Genomic DNA, 21,200 nt, shown 5'->3' on the forward strand with positions numbered 1-21,200 from the left:
GCTTATACTGCTTTCCTATTAGCTGACATTATTTGCATTTGATATTTTTCAAAAACCTTTCCTGGGACAAAATAATTCATATGGATAATTTAAATGCTTGTGGGTATGAACATCTCACTCAACAATACAATGAGGGTTGATTCTCAGAGTACACAAATATCCCAACCATTGATTGATCAGATATACCTACGATCATGTTTGATGTGCTGAGTGATAAAATAGGTTGGGTCTGGAACTTCCTTGATCTCTATCTGTCATGGTCTGAATCCGGATCCCTTTAAATTTCCTTTGCATGTGTTATGTTCGGGACCATTGACTCCTTGTTTCCCTTTAATTCCCTGTTTTCCTGTGTCCCTGGGGCTTTGTGATTAAAATCAATTTACTCTCAACTGAACTGGTGGTTTGTAAGTCTCTGGCTTTCAGCTGTTCGGGCGAGAGCATTATGGAGCGTTAACGAAGTCACCAAAGCTAGTGCAAGCTGAAGTCATCTTGCTGGAGCCAGCTAAGTTACTTGCCGGAGCAAGCCAAGTCTCCTCCCTGAAGCAAGTGCCAGCAAGCCACCTTCCCTCGCCAGAGCAAGTCCATCAAAGTTAACAAGGTGAGTCAAGAGCTCCCCGCTGCTTGGAGCAAGTCATTGTGTGGTCTCCGTCTCCATGTCCTGTGTCGAAAAGGGATCCCAGCCCTGTGCCCTAAAAGTGTCCTGACCCTGTGTCAAAAAGAATCCCGACTCCATCCTGTGTCCAAGGAGGAGTCCTGGCTCAGTGTTTCTTGTCCTCACCTCCACAGGGTAGGCCCAGCCGTCTGCCGCTACCCTGAGTTGAGAACTGTCTCTTCATGCCCAAGTTCAAGTCCAGGTTTTGTGGACCAAGTACAAGCTCTGAGGTTCAAGTATCAAGTCCAAGCTCATGTCTGGGTCCTGAGTTCCAGGTTCCAGTTCCAAGTCCAAGTCAAAGCTTTGTGTTCTCGTCCTGTGCAGAAGCTCCGCGTCCAGTCCTGTTGCCTTGCTATGTCTTGTCCTTGCATAAATCCGGAGTCTGAGCCTGAGTCAAGACCAAGGTTCTGGGTCCCTGTCGAATCTCTGGCTCGGAGTCCTTGTCCAGTTTCCAAGTTCCTAGTACCTTGTCCAGGTCCCACTTTGCTAGTCTAGTCCTAGCTCAGGCTCTGTATCCTAGTCTCATCCAGAGCCTGTGTCTTGTCCAGCATCGCTTCTTACCCTCTTCCCTTGCTTTCTTGACTCACCTACTCCTGTTCCTAGTCCATTACGTTTATTCCCGCTTCCTCCTTGCTCTCTCCTTGATTTCTCTCTGGTCTATACTTGCGTCATGGCTTTCATTGTAATTATTAATAAACTCTATTTAGTTAACCTACAAACGTGTTTGTGTCCTGCATTTGGGTCCAACCTTGCTCTGCACTTGTGACAGAATGCTCTCGACAAACATGGACCCAATAGACACAAACACTGTTTTCCAGTCTCTCGTTAGGCAGAATCACCAACTGTAATCCTTCCCAGAGTGTAACTTAGAAAGTCAAGAAAGTGACTCAAAGTTCCCAGGTATCTGTTTAGGAGGAATTGTTATACAATCACAGTTATATAAGGTCAATGTGGTGTTATTCTGTTTTGCCCGCCGACCAAAACCCCCTCCACCCACCCAGGTCATCGATAATATGGGCAGACCTGTTTGGTCGCCTGGAGGCTCCCGTGAGGGTGCGGAGGAGGTACTGTCATGGTCCGGATCAGGGTCCATTTAAATTTCCTTTGTTTATGTTACGATCGGGACCGTTGACTCCTTGTTTCCCTTTAATCCCTGTTTTCCCGTGTCCTTCAGGCTTGGTGATTAAAGCCAGCAAGCCGCCTTCCCTTGCCAGAGTGGATTCTTCAACGTTAACCTGCTGGGGTGGGTCAAGAGCTCACTGCTGCTTGGAGCAAACTTGTGTCCAGATAAAGAACTGTCTATCGTTGTGTGGTCTCCGTCTCCATGTCCTGTGTCGAAAAGGGGTCCCGGCCCTGTGCCCTAGAAGGGTCCTGGCCCTGTTTCAAAAAGAATCCCGACTCCGTCCTGTGTCCAAGGAGGAGCCTTGGCTCAGTGTTTCTTGTCCTCGCCTCCACAGGGTAGGCCTGGCCGTCTGCCGCTACCCTGAGTTGAGAAATGTCTCTTCATGTCCAAGTCCAGGTTTTGTGAACCAATTACAAGCTCCGAGGTTCAAATATCAAGTCCATCCTCCAAGTTTCAAGTATCAAGTCCAAGGTCTGAGGTTTAAGTACCAAGTTCATGTCTGGGTCCCGAGTTCCAGATTCCGATTCCAGTTCCAAGTCCAAGTCCAAGTCCAAGTCCAAGTCCAAGTCCAAGTCCAAGTCCAAGTCCAAGTCCAAGTCCAAGTCCAAGTCCAAGTCCAAGTCCAAGTCCAAGTCCAAGTCCAAGTCCAAGTCCAAGTCCAAGTCCAAGTCCAATTCCAAGGCAAAGCATTGTGTTCTTGTCCTGTGCCACGTCTTGTCCTCGCCTAGATCCGGAGTCTGAGCCTGAGTCAAGACCCAGGTTCCGGGTACCTATCCAGTCTCTGGCTTGGAGTCCTTGTCCAGGTTCCAAGTTCCTAGTTCCTTGTCAAGGTCCCGCTTTCATAGTCTAGTCCTAGCACAGGTCCTGTATCCTCATCTCATTCAGGGCCTGTGTCTTGTCCAGCATCATTTCTTCCCCTCCACCCTTGTTTTCTTGACTCACCTAGTCCTTTTCCTAGTCCATTATGCTTATTCCCACTTCCGCCTTGCTCTTTCCTTTATTTCTCTCTGTTCTATCCTTGCATCATGACTTTACTTGTAATTAATAATCAACTCTATTTAGTTAAACCGACAAATGTGTTTGTGTCCTGCATTTGGGTCCACCCTTGCTCCACACATGTGACTCTATCACAATATTCCAGATAACTTAGCTGCAGTTACCTGGTTTGATATTGGCCAATTAACATAACCCCCATTCTATTAGGTTTGGCTGATGCATTCGTTAATGGCTCATGATCACTTCACTTTGAAAACCATATTTCTTGAGCAGCCAGCCTCTGCTGTGGGCCAGCAGCATGTGCTCTGTAGACAGAGTGCTGTTTTGCTTACACACTGTCCTTTGAACTTCAGACTTACTATTCCTTGCAATTTACATTAAAAACTCAAGACTGGTTCATAAGCCTACTGATCAATAACTATTGGTTACAGGTTTAAATTTGTCACAGAGTTTCAAATTTCTTGGCAAAGGTCATTCTGATATGCTAGAAAGCTGAGGCTACAAATAAGCCCCTTGGGTCCTGGAAGGTTAATATCCATCACAGTACCCCATGAATAATCCTTCACTATATCTCTCATTATGTGACCTCAGTTTTTTGTTCTGCTAACCCAGTGCTATATTGACAAATTCAGAAAGGAGATTTAGTATAGACTAAAGGCATAACAGCTTAGATAGCTAAGCCATATTCCTCAATGGTCATTTGCCAAATTAGGGAGGCATTATATTAAATTGTACTTTGACCGAAGTATTATCTTCTCTTTCAGAGGAGGAAATTAAGTACTCTGTAATCTACCAACTGCATTGCCTACCTTGTGGTTCTTCATCTGATGCAATAAATTGAGTGAGAAGACATAGCTGAACTGATTGTGTATTGACTTTTTCTATCCAAAGTCCTGCAGTTACAAAGGTACTTTATTAAAAAGTGGACTAAATGGTACTTTGTTACTGAGAAAGAATAAAATAATGGTTTTCAGGCAAACATTTCATTTGACTGCCAAAATGATATATCTTTTCAGCAGCAAATCTTTATAGCTTAGAGAAATGTAACAGGAATAACATCAATCTTTTACACAAGTATTTTGTTGTGGAAAACCTTGAAATGATAATAGAACACCCATAAGTCAATGCAACAGTCCTGAAGTAAATAATATAGATAGCACAGAGGCATTTTTCAATAAATCCACTATTAATGCAATATTGGAGGGCAAAGTATCGGTTCTCAAGTCATTGTTGCCCGAAGATACAGTGAGGTCGAGATGGTATCACGAATAATTTATTGCTGTAGGTGAAGTTCAGGTTATTAGAACATTATGCTCATTATTCAACCTTTTTTCATTTTGCTATTCGTGAACTTTAAATTGATTACTTTCTACATTTAATCTGTCTTTTGCTTCAATCAAAAGTATGGCGCACTCGTGCTGCATCTTTACTTCTTTGCAAAGTTCTTTAATCCATAGGACTCATCCTTTCTCTTTTCAACATTGATTTATTTCTAACAGAGGTATCTGTTATGCGAGTGCTAAGTTTGCAAAAGGCTGGCATGCAGATAAAACAAATATTTAAAAGAGCTAACTGAATGCTATTGGGCAAACAAGAGGAAATCTGCAGATGCTGAAAATTCAAGCAACACACACAAAATTCTGGTGGAACGCAGCAGAAAGGATCTCCTGACAAAGGGTCTCGGCCCGAAATGTTGGCTGTACTTCTTCCTATAGATGCTGCCTGGCCTGCTGCATTCCACCAGCATTTTGTGTGTGTTGCTTGAATGGTATTGGGTATTGCAATGGCAATTGATTAAAAAAGGTTGAGAGGTTATGTATGTTTTAGTTAGGTAGGGCATTGAAGAGACCGTATTTAGAGTACTAAATGCAGTCTTTGTCTCCCACTTTAAGTAGTTCGGAGAACTTTACTAAAACTTTACTATCTTGAAAGGGCAGATTGGCCAGATGGAAAGTTTGGATAGCCTAGGCTTGTACCTGTTGGAGTTTAAGAGTAAGATGCAACTTCACTGAAACATTAAAAAATTGCTGAGAAGTCTTAACAGGGTGGTGTGAAAAGTAATAGCTTTTCCATTTAAGTTAGACATAAAACATCTTTTACTCTCCAAAGGCCATTAAAATGCTCTTTATTGGAGTGCTATAGAAGTTGACTTTTGAATATTTTAAAGGCAGAGGTAGATAAATACTGAATAATCAAGAAATGGTCTGGTTTGGAATGTGGAGTTAGGGTAACGATCAGATTAGCCAGCATTTATTGAATTGCAGAGCGGACATTAGGGCTTAGTGGCTTAGTATGTTCCTAAATTGTATGCTCATATGTTCATATGTAAGTTCAAAGTTCAAAATTCAAACTAAATTTATTATCAAAGTCGTTATATATCACATATACAACCGAGACTTATTTTCTTACAAGCATACGCAATAAATCCATAATAGAATAATAACCATAACAGAATCAATGAAAGACCACACCAACTTGTGTGTTCAATCAGTGTGCAAAAGACAAAAAACTACCAATACAAAAAGAAAGAGATAATTATAATAAATATATAAGCAATAAATATCAAGGACATGAAGTGAAGAGTCCTTGAAATGAGTCTGTATGTTGTGGAATCAGTTCATTGATGGGGCAAGTGAAATTGAGTGAAGTTATCCCTTTTGGTTTAGGAGCCTGATAGTTGAGGGGTAATAACTGTTCCTGAACCTGGTAGTGTAAATCCTGAGGCTCCTGTACCTTCTTCCTGATGGTAGCAGTGAGAAGAGAGTATGACCTGGGTGGTGGGGGTCCATAATGTTGGACGCTGCTTTCCTGTAATAACACTGTGTAGATGTGCTCAGTGGTGGAGAGGGCTTTACTTGTGATGAACTGGGCCATATCAACTGCATTTTGTAGGACGTTCCATTCAAGAGCATTGCTGCTTCCATACCAGGCTGTGATGCAGCCAGTCAATATTCTCCCAATGCATACCTATAGAAGTATGTCGAAGTTTTAGATGTCATTTCTAATCTTCACAAACTCCTAAGGAATTAGAGGTATTGCCAAGCTTTCTGTGTAATTAATTGTATTTATATGCTGGGCGCAGGACAGATCCTCTGAAATGATAAATCTGAAGAATTTAAAGCTGCTGACCATCTCTAGCTCTGTTCCTCCAATGAGAACTGGCTCATGGATGTTTGGTTTCCTTCCCCTAAAATCAATAATCAGCTCCTTGGTCTAGCTGACATTGTGTAAGAGATTCTGCTATGGCATCACTCAGGCAGATTTTCAATCTCCCTCCGAAAGCTAATTCATCACCACCTTTGATTTGACTTACCAGGGTGATGTCATCAGCAAATTTGAATATGGCATTGGAGCTACACACTCGTAAGTGTAAAGCAAATACAGCAGGAGGCTAAGCAAGCAGACTTATGATGCACCTGTGCTGATGGAGATTGTGGAGGATGTGCTGTTGCCAATCCAAACTGACTGGGGCTGCAAGTGAAGAAATCAATGAGCCAGTTGCACAACGAGGTATTGAGAACAAGGTCTTGGAGCTTATTGATTAATTTTGAGGGCATGATTGTATTGAATGCTGAGCTGTAGTTGCTAAAGAGCATTTGGTCAAAGTGAGTAACTGGTGATCCGGGTGTTTGCAACATTGCAGGTTATCCATTTTGGTGCATGAATCTGTATATATTTGTAGTTCACACTCAATCTGAATTGACTTCCTTAATGTAGATGTTGGTAGGTTGTTGCCAGCTATGGAAATTGTAGGTTCAAATCTCACTCTAGTTACCTGAGCCATTCAGACAGCACAGAAAGTGCAGCACTGCATTGATGTAACATCATTGACTGTATTTGTAACTGCTACGCTCTCCACAGACATTTTCCTGACCTGCTGAGCACCTCCAACATTTCCTGCTTCTATCTCATTATAACGGTAATTCGAGCAAACCAATGCCACTGCTAGCGACCGCACAGGGAGTTATCTTGTATGATGCACCCTCTGATCGATCCAGTAATAATGATTGTTCCAAAAAGCCAAACAAATGTATTCAATCCTTTATTAGCAACTAGCAAAGCATACAATCTTGAAGCTGTGAAACTTACAAAACTAAAACTAGTGATATTGAAGAAACTTAACCAGTCAACAAAAGATATGACACCTGACAGTCCCCAGCTCTGGACTGCTGAGAACAAAGCATGAATACATAGCTAAACCCTTCATTGTTATCAAAGTCCCATCCACGCAACTAGCTACATAAGAAGCACAAGAAATGCGTATCACAGTATACAACACAGATAGAAAACAGATGCATGACTCCTGCATTCATTAATGTTTGTTGGATTATGTTCTAAGCAAACTGGATACATTTTAAACTGATAAAAATGATTGAAATCTCACTGGATTGTCACTTGGATGTGTTCAAGACTTAAAATTGTTTTTATGTATTTAATTTCAGATGTGAATTTTAGTCTTCATGCTCCTGTTATGTCGCTGCCTTCTATAAAGAACTCATAGCTCATGAAGGAATTAATATAGCTCTGTCCTGTGATGTTTGTAAGTCTGATAAATGTGCAAACATTTTGAGACTGACGACATTCCTGGACAATTATATTTGCAAGAACCTGATAATAGAACCATAGAAAAAAAAGCATGTCCTGTAACTTTCAGTATACTTTCTGCAGGCTTCAGAAGAAAGGTTACATAAGCAGAATTGTACATCCAACACAAAGGTAGAAAAACACTAACAAATATAGAAGGCTGACTAAAAGAGTGAATCGTCGTCATCTAAACCCTTTAGTGCCTAGGTGGCACTGGGGGCCTCAAAAGAGTGGATGCTCCTGTGTAATTTCACCATGCCACAATATCTGCTTGATCTTTGAAGTATTTACGACTGGTGTTGTAGGTTTTCAGTGAAATGTTAAAAAGTATCTGTACAGCTTTGACTTCCTGTAAATATATTGAATACACAATTATATGTACCATTCCGTCGGAGAACGATTGCAGTCTTAGACTAGTTCTGGCTAAGAGTTATAAAAAAACTTCATGAATTCAAATGGGCAAACATGAAATTTCAGTTTAAGTCTGAACTCATAACCTTCTGAGAGATTAGTGGTAAGAATATAGCAGATAATGTGGACCTCCAGTACCTGAGTGGGCAACTTTTCTATCCATATGGTCGCATAGGCATTCTCTTACTGGGCACGTTCTATTAGTTTTCCTTGTGGGTATTAAATAATGCACATCATAGTTCCAGCACACACCATGATGACAGGGGTGAGAAAGCAGAATACAATAAGTCCTCTCAAAATAAATTCTTACTAAGCAGTCCTCGAAGGAAGAAACTTCTATGGTTTCAAAATAAAAGGAATGGTTAAATCTGAGAATATTGAGCAAAATATGCTGGATAGTTCATAATCTCAGTATTTGAGGTGAAATGTCTGTTTTAGATGAATGAAACCCTTGATTTTGGCCTTTGATTGTATAGATTTCAATGATGAGTTTAGTCCAACTACATCAGAGCTGTTTCTGAGTTTGGGAACAGGAGATCAGTCAAGATTTTAATTTCAGATAGTTCCCCTTCTTACTTCTTTACAAAGGGACAGAATCAGTCTTGATTAAGATCCTCCTCTGGGGCCTACCTTACATTATTATGGTGACTACACTCTGAAATTACTTCAATATCTGTAAGTGCTAGGGCACATTCACTGGTCATAAAATTCATCATTCATTCAATTGTCTACAAGCCTCAAATGGCACATAAAACTTCCAGGAGAGTGAATATTTTCAAATGATGTACGAAAGATCAGATTTTGCCTACTGTATACATCTCATTTTATGTGGTACCTCAACATGCCTCTGTTTATGGCTTCCAACTGATCCTCATCACAGAGCTATTCTGAGCAGTGCCACACATGCCATTAAAAACAATAATACAAGTCATCTCCATCATGAGGAGACAGCACGTCTTGTACAGTTATTGGATGAAAATTATGTGCACCTTTCACAGGCCCTAGGTTCAGAAATTTTCTAGTTTTCGTGAGTGTTTCTAACACAAAGAATATTATGAAAACTGTGCTAGAAACATAAGCTTTTCTTTCCCCTAAGCTTCTCATTTTAAAATCATGCATGCAGAATACTCTAGTGGATTACTGGAAAAGGTAAAGGAGGATATCCACCCTTTGTTAAATCATATCTTTGTGAGATTCCATCTCAAGAGAGGAGGGAAAGTAAAAGAGACACCAAACTAAAGTATAAATCTTCATTCTTCCCTGTATGATACTACTCAACACAGTATTTGCAAAGTGGCCAATCCAATGCAAATCTGGCCCCTTCCATTGAATTTTAAGCAAAGCATTGACTGCATGGTGAGACAAGTTTGCTTTGTATAAAGTAAGCTGAATGAAATATTCACTACGGTGTGCATTCCAGACTTAGTGAAGCTGCAAAACTTGAGACTGAACACTAATCTTCTTAGAAATACTGTCATTCTGGCGATGTTAAAATAAGAATCATTCATAATTAATAATCACAATGCTCACTTTGCTTCTGAAGGTGCCATGATTTATTTAATGTCATTTGAAGATCTTCCGCAGAACATAACAGTGTGATGGGTAATACAATTCACAGCACAATAGCCATTGAAAGAACTCAAAAAACACCTGGTTCCAAGTTTACCAGAACCAGCCAGATGATAAGCACCATAGCAATTCAGTGCTCCCTTCCATCATCGCCTAGTTTCAACAAAGCACCCATCTCCCTGTCAGGCTCAGATATATAAGGAGCACTCCAAATCTGCTTAAGATATTAGCTACAGTTTCCTGTATGTTAAAAAATAGCACTTGCGAGGCATATTTTGCTGCATGATGCTGTTTGATAGCTATAAATCTAAGCTATTGACTTGATAATAACATTTTTACTTATTGCTGACACAGAAATACAAGTTTAATTTTATGCATGGGTTTTAAATATGTTTCAGAAATGGAAATCATAAATTAATAAAACTTATTTAGGTTAGATTGTATTTTTAATCTGGTGAATATCTCAACATGCCTTCAGGACTTTTGACTAAATATGACATCATCATATTCGCACACATCATCAAGGAGGAAGCTGCTTAATGGAGAGAGGCGTAGCAGGAGAGAGGTTTAAATTGGGAACTCTAGAGATCAGAATGGAATATTGCTGGTGCAATGATGAATTTTTTGAGGCCAGAATAAGACCATAAGATATTGAACCAGAATTAGGCCATTTAGACCATCAAGTCTGCTCCACCATTTCATCATGGCTGATGCATTTTGCCTCTCAGCCCAATACTCATGCTTTCTCCCCAAACCCTTTCATGCTGAGACTAATCAAGAATCGATCAGCCTCTACCTTAAGTATACCCAGTGACTTGGCTTCCACAGCTGCCTATGCCAACAAATTTCACAGATTCACCACTCTCTGGCTAAAGAAACTCCTCCTCATATCTGTCCTAAAAAGACGCCTCTCTATTCTGACGCTGTGTCCTTTGGTCCTAGACGCCACAGGAAACATCCTCTCCACACCCACTCTATCAAGGCCTTTCGACATTCTATAGGTTTCAATGAGGTCACCCCTCAGACCCAGAGTGATCAAACACTCCTCATATGATAAGCCTTTCAATCCCCAAATCTCTTTTGTGAACCTGCTTTGAACCCTCTCCAACGTCAGCGTCATCCTTTCTGAGATAAGGGGCCTGAAACAGCTCACAATACTCGAAGTGAGGCCTCACCAGTTCTTTATAAAGCCTCAACATAGGTGATAGAGGTAAGAAGGGATGAATCAATAACTAGATTCAAATCATGGATGAGAATATGTTTAAAAAAAAGCTGTCTTTTGTCTTCCAGTGATTCAGACCATTAAATTATTTATTTATTTGACATCCCTTGCCGTTTGCCCAGCATATTTTATTTTCTGTATTGTAATTGATGGTCAATCAAAGATCATTAAAATATGAGATTTACTTACTGCTCTAAATTACATGGACTTTTTTTCCCTTCTGTACATTTCTTTTCCCCAAATGTAATGTCCCCATAATTCCAGGAATGGGGCTAGGTTGCATGATCAGCAACAGTCATGACTTCCACCAGAAGATGTATCCTTTGCAATCAAAGTCAGGACAATTTGGAAAAGTGCTTCAAATGGTCATAGATCACTGTTGTGCAAATACAACGGGCTGAATACCTATTGTTGCCTTTGTTGATTGGCAGCAAGGAATGTGTAAAACAGGCAGAACATTCACCACCTGAGATCCTGATGATCTGTACATTGAATGGTTAGAGAGTTTTTTAGTCCCATCAGATCTAATGTCAGAATGTAATCAAATTTCTGTCCACAGGCCAACTTGATTAACGGCACTGAGTTCAAGAGGAGGAGTGTGCCCACAAAGCATTTGAATATAAGTTAGTATGTGTGCCTTTCTCCTGTGGAGAGTTCCTATTGAAATGAATGCCGTGTTAATGAGCCAGAGCTTGTTATTACAGTGTCTATACGTTGCTCAAATGCAAGAGTGTTTGGACTGAAATAATCAAATTCTAATGGAAGCTTATGAAATTCTAATGAAAATCTATTATTTTTAACAGCAACTATTTAATGCTAAAGCATGTAAGCATAGATCTGGGCCCAAACTGGCAAGCAGTTAACATCTCTCCCAGTATTCATTTCCACTGAAAGGCTGGAGGCTTGTTAGAAAATGCATATAACCATATAACAATTACAGCACGTAAACAGGCCATCTCGGCCCTACTAGACTGTGCTGAACATTTACTCTCACCTAGACCCACTGACCTGCACTCAGCCCATAACCCACCATTCCTTTCCTGTCCATATACCTATCCAATTTATTTTAAATGACAATATCAAACCCGCCTCTACCACTTCTACTGGAAGCTCATTCTACACAGTCACCACTCTCTGTGTAAAGAAGCTCCCCCTCATGTTACCCCTAAACTTTTGCCCCTTAACTCTCAAATCATGTTCTCTTGTTTGGATCTCCCCTCCTCTCAATGGGAAAAGCCTATCCATGTCAACTCTATCTAGCCCCCTCATAATTTTAAATACCTCTATCAAGTCCCCCCTCAACCTTCTATGCTCCAAAGAATAAAGACCTAACTTGTTCAACCTTTCTCTGTAACTTAGGTGCTGAAACCCAGGTAACATTCTAGTAAATCTCCTCTGTACTCTCCCTACTTTGTTGACATTTTTGCTATAATTCGGTGACCAGAACTGTATAAAATACTCTAAATTTGGCCTTACCAGTGCCTTGTACAATTTTAACATTACATCCCAACTCCTACTCAATGCTCTGATTTATAAAGGCCAGCATGCCAAAAGCTTTCTTCACCACCCTATCCACGAGATTCCACTTTCAGGGAAATATGCACAATTATTCCTAGATCACTCTGTTCTACTGCATTCTTCAATGCCCTATCATTTACCATTGTTGGGCTTGAAATTCTGCCCTGTGTTCGTTTAGGAAGAGAGACAACCAACACCGGAATATTACAAAACTTGGGTTTATTGCAGAATCCGTAACTGGCACAGCGAATCCACGGAGTCGCTGGAGAATGCGCGTTCCGACTTCCCCTTACAATCTGCTCTTATTTATATCCCTTTTCCCCCCAGCACAACCCCCCGCTACATATTAGGTAATATCGGGCACTTGTGTCCATCTTATTGGCCCGATGCCATACACTCACGAGTTACCTGTTTCTTTTGTTTACTGAATCGCGTGACACTAGTAGTTTCGGTGTAGCGGAATCCCCAGTTTCGCTTCCCCCCCCCCCTCGCATTCCGGTCTCCTATTACGTGAGCCACTCCTGACCTGTAATGGCAGTCTCGAATTAACCCTAACATTAACCCTATTTTGATTATTCCTACCAAAATGTAGCACCTCACACATATCAGCATTAAACTCCATCTGCCATCTTTCAGCCCACTCTTCTAACTCGCCTAAATCTCTCTGCAACCTTCGAAAACCTACTTCATTATCCACAACACCAGCTATCTTAGTATCAAATATCTTAGCATCTACCCAGCCTCCCCATAAAATTTTGATTAATGGGGTTATACAGCACAAAAACATGCTTTTGCAATGCTGACCATCAAATAGCTGTCTATATTAATCTCCCTGTGCTTCACCTTCAGGGATCCTTAGACTTATACACTGAGGTCTCACTTTGTCTTGATGCTAGTTTGGGCCTGCCACTCGATGTGCATGTCCTAGCACTATTACTCCTCATAGAATCATCACCTCACACTCTCAAAATTTCTGCCTTTCCTCTACTAATTTTCAAAAATGAAGCATAACATAAAAACAGACCACTAGTGTTGGATAAAACAATAGAATTTATTATAATCGTGCACTTAAATTCAAGGATGATTCGACTCATCTCATTAGTTCAAATCTCATTCCAGGCATTTGAGATCATCATCCAGACTGATACTCCTCAACGAATACTGAGGGAGATGTTATGTTGAGGTTGACTTTGATCACCTTCACAGTAAAAAAATTCCATAACACTTGTCTATAAAGAACAGCGGAATTCTTTTCATTCTTATCTTTCAAACAATATGACTGACAAGGTTATGTTAGCTTAACATGCTGATACCATATCATGGAAATCTACGGAAATGAATAAGCAGTCGATGTTTCAGGCTGAGACTCTTCTAAAGGACTCAAATGGAAGAGGGTCAAAGCCAGAATAAAAAGGTGGGGGAGTGAAAGGAGGCTAGCTAGAAGGTGATAGGAGAAGCCAGGTGGGTGGGAAAGGTAAAGGGCTGGAGAAGAAGGAATCTGATAGGAGAGGAGAGTGGACCACAGGAAAAAGGGGAGGAGGAGCACCAGGGGAGCTGATAGGCTGGTCAGAAGAGATAAGAGGACAGAGTGGTGAATAGGAGAAAAGGAGAAGGGAAGAGTCTTTTTTTACCAGGTGGAGAAATTGATATTCATGCCATTAGGTTGGAGGTTACCCAGATGGAAAATAAGGTGTTGCTCCTCCTTATTCAAAAGATTCAGAAGATCTCTGATATGGTGGTATGCCTTGTTTTTGACAAAAAGGAAATGACTACAAGTTACAATCCATGTTGAATATTACCTGTTGCCAAAAACTGGAAGGAAGGAAGGATATACGTCAGTAATCTATGTCTAGAGGAATTACTGAGAGCATAAAATCTTCTCATTTTCCATGAACAGCAGATTCAGAAACAGAAAATGATGCAATCAACTTAATGGAAGAAATCAACTGAATCTGAGAAAGCTGCTGATGTCCAAATAATGTAAATAAATGAGTTATACAGTTATGATTGGATGTTGGTGTCAAAAATATAATGTATTCAACAGAGGCAAATAATGAGTGATTTAAGTACTCCACAAGTGTAGAGTACAGCTAACTGAACACTGGCCACAGCATGTCAGAGCATTGCATTAATGACTATGTTTATAAATATTTTGCAGGCTGAAGGTAGACCAAAATATTATAAAGTGCATTGAGAGCAAGTTCACTCTATTTTGGTCTTGTTTGACTAACTGTTCAAAGTATTCAATCTTGTGAATCAAAGAGGATGTTGATACAACTTATTATTATTCTTGGCAATTAATTAAGCACTGCCCAGTTATCTCAGAGTTACTTCCAATTTTGTATTGTTTGTTGAGTCAACTGGGTACTGATAATAATCATTTAAACATAATTGCTCCTCAATTATTTCTACATGTGGTTCATACACAATTTCCATTAATATGAGAGTTGCTTTCATTTGTAAATTGCCATTAAAGTGGCAATATATTTAAACCTACAACAGAGTTAACAAATTGTATTTATCACTGAACCAGAAAAGATAATAGTATTGAGGCAGATTTCCAAACTGTGTGTGTGTGTGTGTGTGTGTGTGTGTGTGTGTGTGTGTGTGTGTGTGTGTGTGTGTGTGTGTGTGTGTGTGTGTGTGTGTGTGTGTGTGTGTGTGTGTGTGTATACATATATAGAGGGGGAGAGAGAACTTTATAAAGGGCTTCCTGTCAAGCATAAGGGACTCAAAAATTAGGGATATGCATGAAAGCAGAATTGGAAGAGCACAGAGATCTCAGAGCTGGTTGGTTTGAACTAAGCTGTTGAGTTACACTTCGAGGAAAACTGGATTGAATAAATACTGAGAATTGTTAAATCACTGTGTGATTGCTTTTTTCATAAAGGCACTTACATGCTGGACCCAGGACAGATCCTTTGAAATGATAACACTGCAAAATTTTAAGTTGCTGACCCACTCCACCTCTGATCTCCCGATGATGCGTGGCTGATGGATCTCTGGTTTCCTCCTCTTCAAGTCAATAATCAGCTCCTTGGTCTTGCTGACATTGAGTGAGAGATTGTTGTAGCCAGATTTTCATTCTCCCTCCTATATGCTGATTTGTCACTTTGATTTGGCCAATGACAGTGGTGTCATCAGTACACTTAAATATAGAATTGGGGTAGTGCTTTGCCTCACAGTCCTAAGTATAAAAGAAGTAGAGCAGGGAGGTAAGCGTATACAGTGTATATATAGTTAAATAGATAGGTAAAGCAATAAAAATATTCCAAACTTCAATGAAGAAATTCAACGGAAGGTTCAGTTATCAGTCCGGACCATCATGAATGGGAGGATTAAAATAAATTATACTTACTAAAAATTAATTAATATAGTTAAACAAATAGTTAAGTAATGGTATAATTTCATGCCAGTGGATAGTTGATGGATTGAATGTATTCATTACTTCATTTCTCAAAAACAGGAAAATAGTATACTTGTGGTGAACTACATATACCAGAGTGGTTGGCTCCCAACAGACCCCTGCTGACTGCTCCTGTGGCTCCTCCCACAAACCCCTGTATAAAGGCGAATGAGGCCTGAGGCCGGCCCTCATTCTCCAGGATGTTGTGTTGTTCATTCTTCCAGTCAATAAAAGCCGATATCTCACTTCTTACGTCTCAGAGTGAGTTATTGATGGTGCATCAATACTGCATATCTTTAAGAAAAAAATGCCCAATGCAGTATCACTGTTGATAGATTGTTACTTTTGTTATTCATAACTACCTTTAATAAAGAATGCTTTGCTGATTAAGTCTCTGTCATATGTGTTAAAACACAGCTGAAGAGCCTACCATCTGGGTATAAGAGAACAAGAAACTTAGTAAATAATTCAAAGAAATCCATTCAGCACAGATTGCAGGTTCATTCATTTCTCATCTCACTGTGTACAAGTTCTTCGAGTCCCTCAGCTGCTCATTTCCTGCATGTACATCTAGATTTGGAAATTATCTGTATTGGGTTGTGGGTAGTGCATATCTATATCTGTGCACTTTTATGAATTGTGTAATCCAGGTAACATGATAATTATGTAGGACCGAGAGGTCTGTTTCAGTACTGTATATACTAGTAATATTCCTGGTGTTAAAATGAGCATAATAAAATATTGCCAACAATTGGTTACAAGATTCACAACCATTCTGTGTAACATCAAATCTGCTGCTATTAATCAAACCTGTGGATGTCTCGTGAATTGCAAGACTGAATCACCCGGAGATAAATGTTACAACAGAAATTCATCAGGCAGGCAGCTCACTGGTACTGTTATAATTTTAGTTGTTTAGTGCTCAAAAGGGAACATATCAGTGGAAACTATCCCCAATGTATCATAAGCTAAAGATAGCAATTAGATAGGTCAGAAACCCTTCTTTGTGCATTGCCCAGAACTGCAATATATTGATGTAAATCACAGTAACATACACCACAGGAGTGCAATGTATCACTTCCACATGGCCTTGTCTTGCTGGAATTGTGTCTCGTTCTTCTGCTGTTCTCTATCCCCAGTGACCTAAGCTCCAACCTCTTGATCAGAAATGAGTAAATTGCAAACGGGGGCAAGAACAATGTATGGAATGACAGTAACACCAGTAGAGAATTCAATAAATAAGATGCACAATAGCCATATTCCTAAATAATGAACTAGCACTTTGGGTATTACTTGATTTAATGTGTGAGGTCCATCTAGAGCAAGGGTTACATAAGCAGTCCAGGTCTCTGTGTGATGCTTGCAAGTCAGACACAGACACTTCTTGAGGGGAAACATTATGTAATGTATAGATAGCCATTGATTTATGGTTATAATTTCAATACAACAAAAAAAATCAGAAAATATAAAACATCCAAGTATTTACATTATATTAACAAAGATTAAAATACAAAAGCAGTAACAACAGGACCATAGCTCTCAAACCTATCCTGCCATTCAATAAGATCATAGCTGATCCAGAGCCTCACTTAGATTGATTATCCATCACCCTCTCAGGTAGAAAAACTTCAATCCTCTGGCCAAGAGATTTTCTCCTTGGTCTGATAAGGCTGCCACATTTTCCCAAGTCTATGTTCTGAGGTGCATTTCATGCATTTTCACAACTCTGGGATGTCTTATTACCAACAAATAACATGAAAATAGAGCAAAATAAAAGAGATCAGAAAATAAACAGACTTTATTTTATATCTGATCCTCCTGATGAAGGGTCTTGTCCCAAATTTTTCATTTCCTATTTCCCTCCATAGCTGCTCTTTCTCTCGCTGAGTTATTCCAGGCACTTTGTGTGTTGCTGTAGGTTTCCAGCCTCTTGTGTCTCCATCTTGAATTTGTAATATTTATTAAATTATCCAATTTGACAGAAATTATTGGAAGTACACATTGTTACATAGATTTTAAAAGTTATCAGAAGATACTGGGATGGATATTGGGTAATTGGGGGGAGTAGGGGTTTGTGAAGTATTCTCTTCTTTACATTGCTTAGGAAGAGCTTCAGCATTCTCTCAGAATGTAAACACCAGGGTTCTCCATATCATACCAAAAAGCTCCTTCCCCATTTTAACTGATTATGAGCTAGGGATTCCCTGGAGTCAGTGAAAACTACTTTATTGAAGCTGAGCACTTTTGAATCTCTTCCCCTGTCCTCCCCGTGACTGTGTGGGTTTCCTCAGGGTTCACAGAGCCCAGCTGCAGAATGGTGCACTGAACCCTGGCTACAACCAATGTACATGATAGCTAGAAAAATGTTTGATTGTCCAATTTTCTGAGGGTGGAGACACAGAATCATGCTATATGGAAATAGGCTTAGTACAGTACAAACCTCACAGTCCATCATGTTTTAGTCTATTCCATGATCCATCAATCTTCTGTCACATATAACCTTCCATTTTCTTTCATCCTTGTGCCTATGTAAGAGTCTCATAAATCTCTCGAATGTATCCACCTCTATCATCACACCCGGCAGTGCATTCAATGCACTTACCACTCTTTCTGTAAAAATCCTACCTCTGACATTCCTCCAATCACCTTAAAATTATGCCCTCTCATAACAGCCATTGCCACTCTGGGGAAAAAATAGTCACTGGCTCTCCACTCTATCCATGCCTATCATCCTATACACCACTATCAAGTCGTCTCTTACCCTCACTCACTCCAAAAGAAAAAGCTTGAGCCTGCTGTTGTGATGGAAATAACTGGTTCTTTGAGTCTCAACAGTAGAGGCCTGGACACACACAGTTTTAATATTAAGGACTTTATTATTAAAGGGGAAGTCGGGTCAACACAAGCAACTACAATACACAGGAAGTGGTGTGGGGACAGGGTACGGTTACACATACAAAGAACAAGGGAAAAGCACTACAACAGCTATCCCCCTTGACCGTGGATAGCTGCAGCTTCCTTACCAGGACAAACAATAGACCTTCCCAAGCATAAATCAATGCACTTACCTTCAATGAGGTGGTCTGTAAGGGAGGCCAATCCAGGGCCAAGTCTCACCTTTTATAGCATGGAGCTGGGCAAGATAATCCAATTAAGGTGACCAATAATTTAGGAGTGCATTGATTAGTTGGGAGGGACCAAATGTCGATTGGCATGTGGTGTGTCCTCCGACCAGCCAGGTGGCAGTGCGTCTGTCGCGTGGCCGGTATCTCTGGATACGCCTGCTCAAGATTATGCTCTCCAATCCAGGCAGCATCCTAGTAAATCTTCTCTGCACCCTCTCTAAAATTTCCACATCATTTCCATATTGAGATGACCAGAACTGAACATAATGATCCAAGTGTTATCTAACCAGAGTTTTATAGAGTTGTAATCTTATCTCATGGCTTTTGAACTCAATTACTCCTACTACTAAAGGCCAACAAACCTGCTGCCTTCTTAAACACCCTATCAACTTGCATGGCAACTTTGAGGGACCTATGGACTTGAATCCCAAGATCCCTCCATTTCTTCACACTAAGAATCCTGCCATTAACCCTGTGCACTGCCTTCGAGTTCAACCTTCCAAAGTGTATCACTTCTCAGAATTGAACTCCATCTACCACTTCTCAGCCGAGCTCTGCATCCTATCAATATCCAATTGTGACCTATGATACCTTCTACACTATCCTCAACACTACCAACCTTCAGCTCAATTTCTCCAACTAAGATACCCATCTAAGCTAGACCCATTTGCCCACGATTGGGCAATATCCTTCTGAACCTTTCCTACTCATGCAACTACCCATTGTTATTGTCTCTAGCTCAATGACTTCCTCTAGCAGCTTGTTCCATACACATAACATCAATGGTATGTTAAATACTTCCCCTCTCAACTTCAACCCATACTCTCCCTTCTAGATAGATTCTCTTGTACAATGGCACAACCCACAGGTTAATGAGGTATTAGCGTTCACATCAAATCTGGTCAGTACTTGGTGCAGATTCAATGATTCCCCCATCAAACCAAACTCCATCTTCTCAAGGAATCTCACTGTCATCATTACTGGGCACTCAGGAATGCAAACTTAGAAGTTTCCAGTAATTGGATGTCCATCTGCCAGACATGGAACACAGTGAGTGACAGTCTTCAGGCAACATCAAGACACAACAAACATCTTCCAGTCAAAATAATGATATAGGAAAGATGTGGCACCACATTTGTTGCACGGAGTGAAGGAGGAGAACCCAAGTGCAGGACACAGGCACGGGGATTGAGCTGGGGATGCTGGTGCAGACGTGAACATTGAACAGAAAACCAGAGGAATCTTGACGCGGAGCTCTGATATGGAGTCTTGTACACAGAGGTGGGGTTTTCATGGAATATCTTGAAACTGGAGCTGAATTTAGAACAAATGGTTCTAAGCAGTCGAGAAATGAAGTTATCACATGGGAATAGACCAACAAACTGGCAGCCAGTGATAGTGACGCCATCGTACTTATTTCACAGTCTCTGATGAAAACCAGGTGTACTGTAATTAAGGAAACTAGCAGCAATTGGAGATCTAATGACTGAAATCAGGGCATGAACAGGGAGAAAGGAGCGTCAAAGGGGAACAGCCAACCAGAACCATGACAAAATTGTCCTGAAATAAATAGAATACTTACGTAATGGAATGGTCTTGAAACAAAAGAAAATTGATGTTGATGCTCCAGGAGGACAGAGGTTGTGCTGTACTGTTCAACTGAGACCCTACTTGATTTTACATGGAATGCAACCAAAAATCAAGATTATAATGTGCTTTGAGACTTACAAGTATTTTTTTAAATCCATTTCTGTAATTGGAGGTGTCTTTACCTTTAAAGAATGAGGTTTATTTAGAGCAGTATTAGGTGAAATTATTGGTCTAGCTGGGTATTTAATTTAATTTTCCCATACAACTGACAGAATGTTAACATACAACTGATCCTCAACACCAGCTCCATAGCAAAGAAAGCCCAGCAGCGTCTCTACTTTCTGCAAAGGCTGAGGAAAGTCCATCTCCCACCCCGCCCCCCCCCCCATCCTCATCACATTCTACAGGGGTTGTATTGAGAGCATCTTGAGCAGCTGCATCACTGCCTGGTTCGGAGATTGCACCATCTCGGATCGCAAGACCCTGCAGCGGATAGTGAGGTCAGCTGCGAAGATCATCGGCATCTCTCTTCCTGCCATCACGGACATTTACACCACGCGCTGCATCTGCACAGCAAACAGTATTGTGAAGGACCCCACGCACCCCTCATACAAACGCTTCTCCCTCCTGGCATCTGGGAAAAGGTATCGAAGCATTCGGGCACTCACGACCAGACTATGTAACAGTTTCTTCCCCCATGCCATCAGACTCCTCAATACCCAGAGCCTGGACTGACACCAACTTACTGCCCTCCACTGTGCCTATTGTCTTGCTTATTATTTATTGTAATGCCTGCACTGTTTTGTGCACTTTATGCAGTCCCTGGAAGGTCTGTAGTCTAGTGTAGTTTTTATATTGTTTCATGTAACACCATGGTCCTGAAAAACATCTTGCTGGTACATTTGTGTACTGTACCAGCAGCCAAGGTCGAAATGACAATAAAAAGTGACTTGATCTTGATCTCGAGATTGTGAAAGATGCCCTTTTCAGTTGGCACCAACTGT

General features: G+C 40.6%; 1 protein-coding gene across 2 annotated transcripts in view; it reads right to left on the reverse strand.

Moving 5' to 3' along the window:
• LOC140729171 (leucine-rich repeat and immunoglobulin-like domain-containing nogo receptor-interacting protein 2) overlaps window positions 1–21,200 on the reverse strand; it is a 777,920-nt gene that overhangs the window by 518,264 nt on the left and 238,456 nt on the right. The gene's annotated exons all lie outside the window — the stretch shown is intronic.

This window comes from Hemitrygon akajei, chromosome 6 (assembly GCF_048418815.1).
Source record: "Hemitrygon akajei chromosome 6, sHemAka1.3, whole genome shotgun sequence".
NCBI classification, from domain to species: domain Eukaryota; kingdom Metazoa; phylum Chordata; class Chondrichthyes; order Myliobatiformes; family Dasyatidae; genus Hemitrygon; species Hemitrygon akajei.